The 14,972-nt window shown below is 43.8% G+C and overlaps 1 protein-coding gene across 1 annotated transcript in view; it reads right to left on the reverse strand.

Annotated features, from left to right (window-relative positions):
* The window catches only part of DGKA (diacylglycerol kinase alpha), a 155,086-nt gene extending 141,093 nt beyond the window's left edge, over positions 1-13,993 (reverse strand). The window contains exon 1 of the mRNA XM_083169190.1: positions 13,586-13,993. The gene's annotated coding sequence lies outside the window, so the exon portion shown is untranslated. The remainder of the gene's footprint in view (positions 1-13,585) is intronic.
* Between the last annotated feature and the right edge of the window lie 979 nt (positions 13,994-14,972).

Below are 14,972 nucleotides of genomic sequence, written 5' to 3' on the forward strand. Positions count from 1 at the left end.
TTTTTCCTTGGTCCTCTTCTTCTCTATCTCTACATGTCCTCTCTGGGTGAGCTCATTTGCTCACTTGACTTCCACTATCGTCTCTAGACTGATAATAATGAAATCTACCGCTCCTTTCCTGATCTCTCTCCCTCTATCCTCACTCATTTCTCCAACTGTCTCTCTGCTGTCTACTCTTGGATGACCCAGCTCTTTTTTAGACTTAAAATATCAAAGACTAAGCTGACCTCTTCCCACCCTCCTGCATAAAACCTGACCATCTCTCATCCTGACCTACTGTTTATGCTCACCTCTTTCCCTTCTGTGTCACCCCTGTCTGTCTAACCCTCCCCTTTAGAATGTAAGCTCTCACGAGCAGGGCCGTCTCTCCTCATGTGCCTTTCTTAGAATATATAAACCTCTGCCACCCTGATAATTGCTTCAGTGTCCTGTCCATGATGCAACTATCCATATTAACCATGTAGTTGTCCTAAACTGTCTTGTGATGTAATTTGTTATGTATTTTTGCTCATAACAATTCTCTGTAAAGCATTACGGAATTTGTGTGCGCTATATAAGAACCTGTTAAAAAATAAATAAAAATAATTGTTGTTGCTGCTGCTACCACCACCATCTGCTGCTGCTGTTTGGAGGGGGGGGCAGCACGCGCCTCTCCTGCCCGCACCCCAGTCTGGTGTCCCCCTGCTGTTTGTCTCTTCCAACGTCGCTAACTCGATTCCCTTCGGTGGAGAGGAGAGTGCATCGTGCATCAATGTGTCCCTGTGACTAGGTCGTTAGCCAATCATACCTCGCGGGCCAGCTCCTGATTGGCTGATGGTCCGGCAGCCAATCAGCAGCCGGCCCACAAGCTCTGATTGGCTGACGGGCCAGTCACCAGGTCACAGTGAGGGGAAGGAGAGATGCGCAATGCGCTCTCCTTCCCTCCAGAGGGAAGCGGCAGCAGGGGCAGCGGTGGCAGAGGAGACAGGCAGCAGGGCAGGCCGCAGAACGCCCTTCTAGAGGATGTCATTTTGCAAAAGAGCTTCAGCAAAAATAGCCTAGTTTAGAGCCTTTAGAAGATAATATATAGAATATGATTGGATGGCCATAGCAACATCCCACGTGAAATGAAATAGTACGTTTTCCTCTAATAGTCCTGCTGGTGCAAGAGTCTACACCGTGTTACATAAGCATTGTAGGGTCACGCTACCATTTGCCCATTGTGCCCATAGGGAACTATTAGAATAAAAATAAATCGATGTGTGCCTGCAGTAGTGTGTATACTTGGGTACGTGGGGAGACCATGCTAGTCAGCGATTCACAGCCTATATGCAAGAACAAGGAACACTGAGGTTAAGAAGAGAGCTATAGCTACACAGACTGAACACAGTAGCGACGTTAGCCTGTACCAGTTCCCAGCTAATGGCAGATACCACCCCAAAAATGGCCATGACATGCCTGCATTTTGCCATTCCCCCTGTAAACTCCTGATTTAAACCTCCACACAGTCACTTGTTGTCATTCACTTGTGAAGTAAACCTCATTGCGAGTGAGATCGCAGAGGCATCTTCAGACATGTCGCAGCACAGGTGAAAGTCTGCCAATAACTCTCCAGTTAGTAATAATCTGCCATTGCAGACATTAATCTATTATTTAGCTATAGTCTAATAAATACTAACAAGAATATGATTGGATGTTATGGGGAATTTTTCCATTTGTCCTCTTTATAAAGGTTTGATAAACAAATCTCACTACACTTAGGTCCATGGAGATACCATACCTCCCAGCTTTCAAGAGTCCAAAATAAAGTCCTGTCACATTGGCTGCTTTGCTGGGCAGAACAATGGTTAACAGCCTCCCTCATCTGTCCCAACTCGACACTGCTGGGTTGGACATCGGGACAGTGTTTGACTAGGAGGACAATCAATCATCCTAGAAGAATCTATAGTAGAACTCGATGGACAGTATACCACCTACAGTCAGAGACTGACATGACCTCATTCACCACAATCCCCCTGTTGCCTTCCTTATCATTCACGTTCTTTGGCAATGATAAAATGAAGAGGAGAGTGAGTAGCTATAATAAAGAGACTTACAGTATACTGATTCAATTCATCTTAGTAAAAGAGTAATCTCTGGATACTGCATTAGAGCTCATCCCATGTTGCTCCATTTCATTTGAATAATACCTGGCAGCCAGTCATAGCTCCTATTATCTTTTAAACAAATTGTTTTGCCAAAACACTCTAGATGAAGAAGAGCATGCAAACTACCATATCACACTGTGCTCATTACAGCACAGGCACAGAACGATGTAGAAACAGAGCGGGCAACAAAAACATTAGTCCCTCTGACACCGGTCTATTATTAGCACATTGGATCTCTCAGATCTTGGCTTTCCCACGACAGCTACATTGTAACTATCGAGCCATTATATTTTCATTAATAGACAGTATATTTATACTTGCTCCATCCCCACCAGTGCTAGGTGCTTTTGTTAACTATTTTAAAGTGGCTGAAAAAAATAGAGGGCATGGAAGGACCAATCAGAATACACAATGGGTCTGATTTTTATGAGCTTCTTTAAGTTTATGTAAATGGCCTACATTCTACTTCCCTTCCATACATCCATGCAGCCAAATGTGCAAGGACTCAGAAGCTATTAGTGCGTGTGCCCACTGTCATACCGATTGGTGTTACAGTATAAAGGGCCCCTTCTTCTTTCATGGAAAGCCAGGGAGACTCCCAGTTTTTAGGATACTCCCCAGGACGAGTACGTAGATCACCTGCATTCGGCCTACTTCTTAGTGAAGTGGTCAGGATGGGCAGACAATACCAGGAATCACTGATCTGTAGGGAGGGGTTGGGACAGTAACATCTAAAGGAAGTCATTTAGAGACAGCCCTTCATTATTATATTCTTTCAGTTTTTTTCCTAAATTAGTCATGAGAGAGAGGAGACATTAGTGCTGATTTATTATTGACTTAATACACTGTGCTACATTTCTATATACTACCTCCATGTACAAACAAGTTCATTTGTGGCAATGAAAATGCTCTGGACCTCTTAAAAAAAAAAAAAAAGGGTGGCGGACACGTTCCCGACAGTCGGGATCCCGACTGTCAAAATGCCGATAGCCGGGTGCCCGACGGCCACCCGCTATTTTCCCTCGTGGGAGTCCACGACCCCCATTGAGGGAGAATAGAATAGGTGGCTCGCGTAGCACCGTGCCCGCAGCATGGCGAGCGCAGCGAGCCCGCAAGGGGCTTTTTTGCGCTCGCCATGCTGTCTGAGTACGGGCAGTCAGGATCCCGACGTCGGGCTAATGACTGTCGGGATCCTGACTGTCGGAGCCCCATACCACACCCAAAAAAACCAAGGGGTACTTCTATAAGTGTGACTGAAGAACGCTAAGGCAAATGTGGTCAAGATATTATTATGCAGGATGGGAACTGTTTGCTTAATGTCTGATCACTATTGGACGTGTATAACATTCTTGTATGCTTTATTCTTATTCTTAAAATTCAATAAAAAGTCTATAAAAAAAAAAGTGTGACTGAAGAAGCGGGTCTACTAATAAAACGTTTAGTGACACTATTGCGGGCTATGTGCAGCTGGACTGTTAGAAAGTATGTCGTACAGTAGTATAGGGTGGGTGCTAGTGCACACTGATGATCAGTAGTAGCAAACCAGATGTATGCACAAGGCCATTGAGAGCCTGGGTACTGAGAAGGGGCAGCCAAATACACAAGGATTGGCAACTTTCCCTCCCAAAAAGTCACAACAATGTAGCTTCACTACAATGAACGCAAAAGGGGAAATGTGTTCTCCTCAGCAGCTGGCATGTTCCCCTCCAACAGGCCCAGGGTTATTTTCACTGCCCCTCCTCCCTTTAGCACCGCTACGCCGCATAGGGGCAGTTGCATGTCAAGATGCATACAACTCATACAGCGGCTACTTCAGGGGTGGATACTGGGAAAAAAATTGACAGCATTTTCTTTTTGATCTGTTCGTGCACAGATCAAATGTTGTGATGAGTCAGTGCATATGCAGAAGTCAGGTAGTGAGTCTGCAGCAGTTTGGAGGCATGTAAGTGGACCATTCCAGAAAACGGGAGCACGTTGGCATGGTTTTCTGGGCGATTCATTGGCCCTAGATGCGTGGTGTGGCCTGAGTGTAGATGTCTTAACGGCAGCCCAATGTATACGCAGCTGGATCCAATGCTTAATCTTTGGAAGCAGCCATTGAGTAAGTATTAACTTTAGATGCCTCCTGTGGCTTTTGCCTATTTTAGCACAGCTGCTGTATACAAAGTTTTCTCCATAATTGAATCTTTGGAGCAACACACTCCCTAGGTACCTCTAACTGTATCAGGCCCAATAGTTCATTGTACAGTACACTCTGTTTTTCCCCAGTGTACAATTCAATGGAGCTCCATAAATCCATGGCCATCATAATAGCCACAATCCACCAAGCTACTCGCATCAAACATACAAACTTTCATAGCTATAGACCCCCCAGCGCTGCCTTTCTGGTCAGAGAACTACATCTCTCTGACAACTTTCCTTTCTCTCACACACATTATGGAGAAAGAAAAGTAAGAATAACAAAGGATATACATGCTTGCTTGCCAACCCCAGCCAGTGAAGTCCAACATTCAGCTAGGCTCAGATTGTTGCTAGGCAAAACGCACTCTTCTAACAAACAATAGCAATATTTAGAGAGACAGTTTAAAGCACTTATTGTGGAAATCTCTGGTTTGCAAAGGCTCACGTTCCCTCATCAGCTGAGGATCTCCTTATAGCCATTATTAGTGCATGTTTATTATTGTTAATATAGCTGAGTAGGTTATAAGGGTGAGGGTATGAAATATCGACATTCACAATGTGGTCTCAGCTGTTGCTCTTCACCCTATGGCTTGTTCTATTAAAGGCTGCCACCAAACTGAAGGTTTTGCTTGTCGGTGTCTGTGCTCAGCTATGATGCGGTGAAGCATGATTGGCTCACCATGGTTGACCAACTTGCTGCAGGTCCACGAGCCATTAAATCCATTCAAGTTCATCTAGCCCCTGCTGCATATTGGCTGATGGTCCACAAACCACAACTGGCTCACAGTTGGAACCAAATTGCAACTGGACCCACTTGACCAGCCTTTGGCAAATGGGGGATCAAGGAGTTGTCCAGTTACGTCCAAAAGGCATCCTGCCCATTCCACTCTATTACTGCCGTGACACTGACATGTACTGTCGACACTGTGACACTTAACAATAAAACTGTTGATACTCAGACCATGTCGAAATAATGGCACACACAAATTTAAAAACTTGGTTTTCTTATCCTCACTTAGCAATCAATGCACATGACATGCCCAATTCCTCCCTTTGGACAGTGCAGACCTTAGCTTGTTTAAATTTATCTTAATTTTGTTTTAATATAACTTTTTGAGAACATTTGACAAACCGGTTTAAGAGGCAGTGTAAATACCAATCTGAGCATCCCTTCCCCTCAGGCCCACCTGTAGATGAGATTTTAGTAAGATATGTCATGCTGGTATCAAATTGTCAATCAATGCATTTTGAGAGCTTAGAACCTCAATGAACAGACCAATGTCCAAGTTTCTCAGGCATGTCAGCTCACTAGGAATAGATTTTTTTTTTATTTTAAAAATGTTTCAAATGCATGTCTTTAGCTGTACTAAAATGACTTTCTTTTGGTGCAATTTTGTTGATTAAAATATATTGTATTATTTGAAATACACTAAAATACAATAAAGCAATATCAAGGTGCAGGAGGGGAATCAGAGTACAGTTAGGACATACAGTATACTGTAGTATGGACATTCTCAAACTCTTGCAAATAAATTCAAGTTAAACACAAAACCACAAGTGCACCTGGGAAAGCTATATTATGTGTGGGTCATCAGGGGCAGCTGGAAATAACGGTTTATAATGTTATAGGTTTCAGGAAAAGTCTAGTACGGCAGACTCTTTCAACTTAAAATGTTGTAAAAAACAAAGCTCAATAATTTCAAAGTGATATTTCATCAGTCTTCAATGGCCCCAGGTTAATTTTGTGACATGTATATGTAATTTGTATTAATCTGCAACCAGTATTAATAAATATATAAAATAATAATAAAAAAATGGAGTACAAATACAAACCCTACTGAGTTCCGCATTTGCTATTCTAACTAAAAACATTATCAATTTAAGCTTATATCTTTGTGACTCGAATTTGTTTTTTAAATATTCAATATAAGGGGGTAATTCAGTAGCATTTGAAAAAGAAAAATCCTTTCTCTAATGGGCAATTGAAGCTGGGGAAAATGTAAAATGTGCAGAAAGAGACAGATTTGGGTGACGTGTGTTTAAACTGAAATCTAAATTGCAATCTAAAAAAAATGACTCACCCACATTTAACTCTCTGCACATTACATTTGCCCCACCTGCAGTGCACATTGTTTTGCCCATTAGAGAAAGATTTTTCTTACTATAGTCTTAATTCTAACCCCTTTCAGACTGCATGTATGTTTAGTCTGCCTGTACTGCTGGCACTTTAAGATGAAGTGTTGCACGCCGCCGTCCGGGTGCTGGGGATCCCGGACGGTCGGCGGATGTCAGGCAGCACCGGAGCGTGAGGGACGATTCCGGGCGTTGCTCGAAAACGTCCCTGAACTTCCGCCCGGCGGCTCCACACGTCATGGGCTGACGTCAGCCAGATAGCACGGATTTTGAAGAAAGAGCCGGCGTCTGCTGGGCACAGACGTCGGTTATAGCTTTCTGATAGCTAGTGCCGGTCCCTGGCTTAGCATCTGTGCGCAGTCCCCGGTCTAGATCCTGTCTCAGGTTCTGGCATCAAGTTCTTGCCTCTTGGTTGGAGTCATCTCGCAGTGTTCAGCTTCCATGCCCAGTCCAGTCCCACTGGTGTATTCCATCTTGGGTCACGTAAGTGCTCCTGTGGAGCCTGGTTATCTTCTATTCATTCTTTTTGTTATTAGGCTGTCCAGCCCGTTGTTTAGTTCTTTTGGGGTTCAGGACTTCGCTTCGCCGTGGGCCTAGCCCATTTCCCCTCTCTGGTAGTTACCAGTTATTTACGTTCTTTCCCTTTTGCCTGACCTTTATATTCAGTTAATAGGCAGGGCCTCCCCGTTCTGTCTTGGTTTTGTTTTGGGGATTCGCCTCCTAGCCTTGTCACTTTGTTGTGTGGAGATTCCCCGTACTCTGTCTCTTGTGCCTGCGACTCGGTCGCATTCCCGTCATTGGCCAGGTGCCGGCAGATAGGGGTATCTTTTAGTCAGGCCCGTTAGTAAGATCATCCTCTTGAGTTACCCCTGACGATCTCTCACCTTTTGTCCATCCATAAGACCTGGCTGCATTGGAGCAGACCTAACTAGCTCCTTCGAACGCGGCGGCCACAGGTGAAGCCTAGTACCCGCAGGGGTTTGTCATCTGCCCGGGGTACTCAATAGAGTCAGTGTAGGGATCGCTGTGGCCGTCCTAACCAGTGGTCCCAGCTACAGGCTCACACCTGACCTCCAGTTCCCTGCCTCCTGTAGTTCCACCCAGTGCCCAGGCGGCAACCAAAACATGAAGGGAGAATGAAGGGAAAGGATGAGGAGTGAGGACAAAGATGAGAAAGGGAGAAGGAGATTAGCAAAGAGGAGGAGTGGTTGAGAAAGAGAGAGGAAAGGAGGAGAGAGGAGAATGAAGGCAAAGGAGGAGGATTGGGGGGGATAAAAATGAAATGAGAGGGGAGGAGGAGAAAGAAGAGAAATGAGAGGGGTGGGGATAAGGAAGGAAAAAAATAGAGGCAGAGACAATGAGAAGAGAAAGAAAGAGGGGTAGAGGTGAAAGAAGGGAAAGGAGGAGGAGTGATGGGAAAGGAGGAAGAGTGGGGGAGAAAGAAGGTAAAGGAGGAGTGAGGGACAAAGATGAAAAAGGATGAGGAGTGGGGAGATAGAGATTAGAAAAGAGGAGAAGGAGGAGTCGAGAAAGGAAAGGAGGAGTGGGGGCAAGATGGAAGGGTGTGGCATGACTTGCAAACAGACGGGATACCGATGGTCAGTATATTGACATTGGAATTCGAGCTGCCAGTATTCTGAGGGAAGTACTAGTTATGCATACTGGAACACCTTAGCACTATTTTCTGTATTCCTCTTTAGCAGGCTGAAACTTTACTAAGGCCATTGCATTCTACTGGGCTTATTTATCACTGACTCAATCTTATATTTGTCAGTCGTCAACAGCCAACATTGACATAACATTTCATTTAATATTTACATAATGTTGGTGACATTACGTCTACCATCTGAACAGGGTTGTGGCACATTTAATTTGTCAACCTCTTGTTCTGCCTACTTGAGGCAAAGTAACAAGACTATAAGCTCAAACAGAAAGATCAGGCTTAGGAAACTGGAATCTCCAGCAGGTTTCTATAACACAGTCATACTCTTCCTTTAGGGGAATTTATACTGGGACTCACACCTTATACAATGTGGTGTTCCCTTCACCCTCATGTACAGTACAGGGCTAACCTGTAATCTGAATGGGTAGCCAGCATCCAATGGGGAAGGACATCCCAAAACTTGGGTTAATGCCTGTACATAGGAAAATAAAACAGTTGTGTAAATGGGATATTACAGATATTAGATGCAGTGATTCCAGTGATAATTAGGTAATTTAAGACCGCAAGGCTACACTAAGGGGTCTATTCAATGCCATGGGCCAGCGGTGACAGCAAGCAGGGCTTCCTGCTCGCTATCACCGCTTGCCCCATCCGTATTCAACTCACCCCCCTCATACGCCAATTCCCCCTCGCTCCGTTTTTTGAGCGAGGGGGAATCGGCATATGCGGCTGCAGAAGCAGCGAGACTCGCAGAAAACCAGCTATCCTCGCTGTTTTATGCCCTCGCCGGCCGCTCACCCTATTCAATGTTCCGGGGGATTCCTCGCCGTCAAAGGACGGCGAGGATTCCCCCAAACAGCGAGACCCACGACTAATGCAGCGGGTTTGCTGCATTAGCCGTGGGTCTCGCTGTTTGGGGGAATCCTCGCTGTCCTTTGACGGCGAAGATTCCCCCAGAACGTTGAATAGGGTGAGTGACTGGCGAGGGCGTAAAAGGGGGTGTTTAACCCCCTCGCCGGCCGCGGCGAGCGGCATTGAATACTATCCTAAACCAGCGTTTCTCAAAGAGATATACATGCTTGAGTCCAAATGTTTAAGTCAAATTGACAGAGGTATTAGACACCTGTGCTCAAGCATGTATTTACTTAAAACCTGGACTGTAATGATGGTGTTTGGGAACAATGGACAAACCAGTAGTGCAAGATCCCAGTAGTGGAGAGGCTATAAATGGTAGTGTAAGAGGTAGGCAGCTACCTCTAGCCACACCACTAATAATAATAGCTACATGTTATCTAGTTTCAAATGGAAACACTACAGCTGGGTATACACTGGGACATGGGACAATGTGTCCCCAGCCAATATGTGGGTACACAGTGAACAATGTAATGAGGGTTGCAATGACATACTGTATTGCTCTTTCCTTCACTGAACAAGTGACAGTTACTTGCATTATGGCCTGTTGTCAGCAGGGACGACCGGGTGGCTTTGCTAGTTACTGCACCCGCATATCACCATACACATTAAGCGATATGACATTGCTGATCGGCCGGAAATATCATAATACACTCAGTGTGTAGCTAGCTTACCCTTTCACAATTGTGTGAGACGCGGTGTATGCACACAGTTTCAGTTTCGCCTGCTGGATGGAGGCTGCAAGTATTGAATCAGCAGATCTCTCTCTTGCGAATAAAGCTATGTACACACACACACACACACAAAGATTTGTCCAATCTATCTGGTGGGAACAAAAATTTGGAAATGTATATGAGCAAATTACAATCAACATTTGCTCTTAAACAGGCACAAACAATTGCTTGGAAAAATTTGTTGTATCAGATTGATTTAAACAATTTGTCTGACTGACCAATGTCTGTTTTCCAGCATTTGGGAGCAAATGTTTGATTGCCTTTTGCTCCCATATATTTCGAGGTTTTTCTTCCCACCAGATAGATTGGACAGATAAATCTGTATGTGTGCCCCAGCTGAGGGAGACATTAAATAGGATTAGAGATTGAGGAAAGTGAGAGATTTGGTAATAAATCTCCAGTTTTTTTTTGTTTTGTTTTTTAAAGCGGCAATCATTTACACTTCAAAATGAAACTGGTTTTGCCGTGTAAATGATTGCCGCTTTAAAAAACCTGGAGATTTCTTACCAAATCTCTCACTTTCTGAATCTCTCATCCTATCAGATTTCACCCTGAATATCTGCTTTTGGTACATAGGTGTAGCAAACAAGAATGGGAACTCCGTACAGAGTCTACCTACACCTTAAATTCAGCTGCAGAGTGAGCGGACACTTGTTGTGGAGGGTGCGGCCTGAGTAGCCTGAACCAACAATATTAGACTTATGGGGGTCAGTGTTCAAGTTGGTGGTGCTCCCAAGAGTCCGAATATAACAGAACAATTGGTTTGGAGAGAAAGAGGACTCTTTTGTTGGGGCACTCTTATAGTTTCAATGATAGATTAGTTGATTAAAATATAACTTTTATTCAGTTAAAGTAAAAATATGTGGCAAGGGTTGACAAACATACATAAATAAACAAAAAATTTAACTTAGTAAAGCGATGTGTTACAAAATTCCTGATGTTAAGGGGTAAGGTACATAGGTGTCAGATCACAGTCCACATTGATGATAATGGGGACAGCTGAATTCTAACAGTTAATGTAGTTCAAAACATATTTTTCATTGTACATGCTACTGTGTTCCCCTATGTGTTCAGTTTGAACATAATTTAACAGTCAAATACGTCTGTGACACAGGCAGGCATATGTACAACTGTCCCTACTGAACTCGAATGTGTGCAAATGCACCAAGGTGCTTTGGGTGATAATTGCATCACTGGGGGCTATCCAATGGCAGTGGGCATTAACACACAAGTTTCATTGAACCAGTGTGTTTTAGAGATTTTTTTTTTTTAAACGGGTGACCTAATTGGACCACCCCCCAACCCCCCCCCAAAAAAAGTGTTTGCGAAACATAGTAAAAAATATTTGGAGATAATTAAATACCCCCTTTGTAATTACAGATAAAAAGGTACAAAAATATTTGCATGGTAACACTAAAACGACAACTAAAAATAAACACAAAAAAAGGAAAAAAGAGCTTACATGATTATGAGCCTGCGAATACACACTGACAACCATTTTAGGAGAAAAGGGGATTACAGAACTCACAGGGCTTGTGTGACTGCAGGAAGCACACCTACAGATGAGATACCCTTGTCACACTGCAGGCATATTATCAGGAAAAGCGCTGCAGCATGATGTATTACATTACAGTGCTTGGAGAACTGGCACAAGGTTATGTGCAGGATACGTGATTTGAGCAGTGAGGAGATGCCAGTATCTCTGTAAACGGTAACAGGGAATAATTAGGAGCATTAGGCTGATTTATTTTATTATCCAACTACATGATAAATAGAATTTGTCACCAGATTCCCTGAAATCAATGTACTGCTTTACTACTGTACATATAACCTTGTATACCATGGGAGGGGGTTTCCCCAGCAATACTGTATACCTAACATATAACATTAAATGGGTTGATTTATCAAAGCACCCCTCCTGATTCTGTCACTGTTCCTGCCCGACACCTATGTATCACGCACAGCGACAGTACAAGTATTGCTGCTGTCCTCAAGTCACCTGAAATTTTATTTTCACTGTGGTGCTAACTGGAAAAATGCTTTATTAGTAAAATGAAGCATGTTCTTTCTTAGACCGAAAGACCAGCACTCCATACAAGTATTTGGCAAAAGTACAAACTATATTCCACCATGAAAAGCCATGTGATTAGAAATCATCAATGGTTTATGGCCGATGTCAAATAGTTTTTACATCGATGGGGGAGAACCATATGGTCTCTCGCCATCGATGTCAATCTTAACTGAATAGTTTCATTCTTCTTTCATTAAGGAGCCAGGATATGGAGCATAGCTCTGCCCCCAATACCCGTGAATCCCCGCCCCCATATTTTGATTGGCCCACAGGCCAATCTTTCAAAGCAAATGGATGACCATTGATATGTAAAAACATCGATGGACATCCATTGCATATTTATACACCATCGATGGCAACGGCAATGATGGCCATCCCTACTTTAGGCATATACAGGTCCGATTTAGCTTGTTTTCATCCAATCTGATGCACGGCCCTATGCACACCGGTTCGGATCCAGAGATCAATGTGCTGCACATATAATCTCCGGATTTGGCCCTCTCCTGTCGGCGGGAACAGGGTCACATATGATAAATCGCATGTGAAAAGACCGTCATACACTACTCCAAGAAGTCAGAGCAGTGTATGGCCACCATTACTGCTGTCAGCCATTGTCAGTAGGTGGATGAGCCCCATACACACTAGATGAGATAGTAACAGATCACTCAGAAGGGCCCTTCTAAATGATATCTAGTGTGTATGCCCCCCATCACCCGTCCTCTCTCACCCACACCGGCATCAGTAACTGTCTGTATGCACTTGCCTATGCCAGCACTCTGCCAGGTCCCCACTGCCACCGATATCAGTGGCAGAAGGGACCGATACTGTATATGTGGCATAAGCTGTCACAGACTATTTTGATCAATTGGACGAACAAAGATTTTCTATCACTGTGTGCTCATTATGCTCTATATGCCCTCATAGGCTGGCTTCATCCTCGCACAGGTAGAGATCTATAAAGCATAAAGGAAGTTGGCACCGTAGCTGGCACTCTACCCTGACAGCCCGACTTCCATTCTGCATGAACCATCTCACTGCATTATGCTTCCTGCACTACATGGTAAAATCGTGAAAGCTTTAGGAAATGCAAAGATTATAAACTTCTAAATCATGCAATCAATCACGGAATAGCACAACTGTTCTCCTTCAGTAATAGCTGGTCCATATACAGTAATGTGATAAATCAAGTCATTTAACACTAATCTAAACAATAGTTGTCAAAGTGCAATTAGCCCAATAGGTAAGAACATTTGAGCATGCTAACTTTAGGACATGTCATTTGCATATATCACTGACTGGACAACCTCTTCTGACAGGGCATGCTGGTGTTTGTTGTGCCTATCAGCTGAGCTGGAGAGCACAGGTCATCTGTGAACCACACAAATCTGCTCAAATGGAAATTATGCAGGAACTTCATATGTGCAAACTCACATACCTAACACATACATGAATAATGAAATACTGACTTCAGAATGATGCATTAAATAAACATCTACAATGCATACATGTCCCCATGCAGTATATACGGAGTCCTTCTTGAGCAGTGTTTATGAGTAGCCTGGTTAAACCAGATGTCTGCAATGAATGCACAATTAGATTAACAATTGCCCTGCCAGCCACAGGGATACCACCACCGCCCCTCTGTCAGTGACACAGCACAGACATATCATGATTTTGGCTAAATTCCATTTTAATGATGGTCTGCGGCTACAGAACAGACACATGTACAACACAACAAGCACGTTTTACATAGATCCTCATTTACCTGACTCCAAGCACTTAGGGGGGTCTGTACCCTGCAACAACTGTCTTCTGTCTTCTATCTCTTTTTTTTTTTGCAGGCAGGATGTGGCAGCAAAGCAAAAGAAAGATAAAAAGAGCAGCAAGGAGTGAGAGAAGTGGGCGGTGAATAAAAGTAATATTGCAGCGATGAAGTCGAGCCAGGAAGTGAAACTTTACCAGTGTAACAATAGTGCTTGCATTTCTCTGAGAGGCTGCGAGAAGATTAAAACAGGTTTGAGTCAGAGGAGCTGGAGACTCTCCAGTAAGCTCACACCCTCCTTGAGCTCGGCCTCTCCCCCAGCACACACACATATGTGGAGTAGCCTGAGGACTCCCCTGCTCACTGACTGTACGTGTCTGATCTTTGTACTATCCAGGAAGAGGCAGCAGTCAGTGTGTTACTGTGATGACGGCTATATGCTGACTGGGGAGATTTGGCTGCTGGGGAATCCTCCCATCATTTCTGCTCGCTGCAAGCCATTTGCTGGCTTCTAGCTCCCAACCTGGCAGCACTGCGGGATCAGAGGGGGTATTCCAGCAGTGTATGCAGCATATATTATACTGAACATACAAAAATAACCAGAATTTATGAAGATATGAGTTAAAGGGGGAGAGGTATCATAGCTTGGAGAGAGATAAAGTTAAGAAGTAAAGTCCAAACTGGTGAACTCTTTATAACCGTTTTCTGGCTGTTTGAAAAATGACAGTGGCTCTCTCCAGTCTCCACTGCAGCTCTCAACAAGCTATGCTAAATCTCCCCACCACTGAGATTACATTACTTGTATCTACAGTACTTGAGCAATGCATGGTGGTGTTTTTGCAGCTTATTAACTATGAAATAATGTTATTTTTATGTTCAGTCACATTTGTGCTGGACATATGGGGTGCAATTTAATGGGATGAGAGATTCAGAAAGTGAGAGATTTGGTAAGAAATCTCCAGGTTATTTAAAGGGGCAATCATTTACACTGCAAAATAAAATTGGTTTTGCAGTGTAAATGATTGCTCCTTTAAATAACCTGGATATTTCTTACCAAATCTCTCACTTTCTGACTCTCTCATCCTATTAAATTTCCTGCGGGGCTTCTATTCCCCCATGAACGATAAAATACTTTATGTAAGAGTAAGGCTACATATGAAGAGAATGCTGCTGTATTCTCCTAACCTTCATTGTAGCAGCCTAACCCAGGGGTCTGCAACCCATGGCCCGCGGGCCACGAGTGGCCCGCGGAGCTGATCTCAGTGGCCCCCTGCCCGCCATGCACAGGATTTTTTTTTTTTAAGTAAAAGAAAATGCTGCCGAGGGAGGCAGTGTAATGGAGTCCCCTTGGGTGCCTCCTACCCGATTTCCATTGGCTGCAGGCAGGGCA

Source organism: Crinia signifera, chromosome 2, assembly GCF_055691185.1.
Source record: "Crinia signifera chromosome 2, ASM5569118v1, whole genome shotgun sequence".
Classification (NCBI taxonomy): Eukaryota; Metazoa; Chordata; class Amphibia; order Anura; family Myobatrachidae; genus Crinia; species Crinia signifera.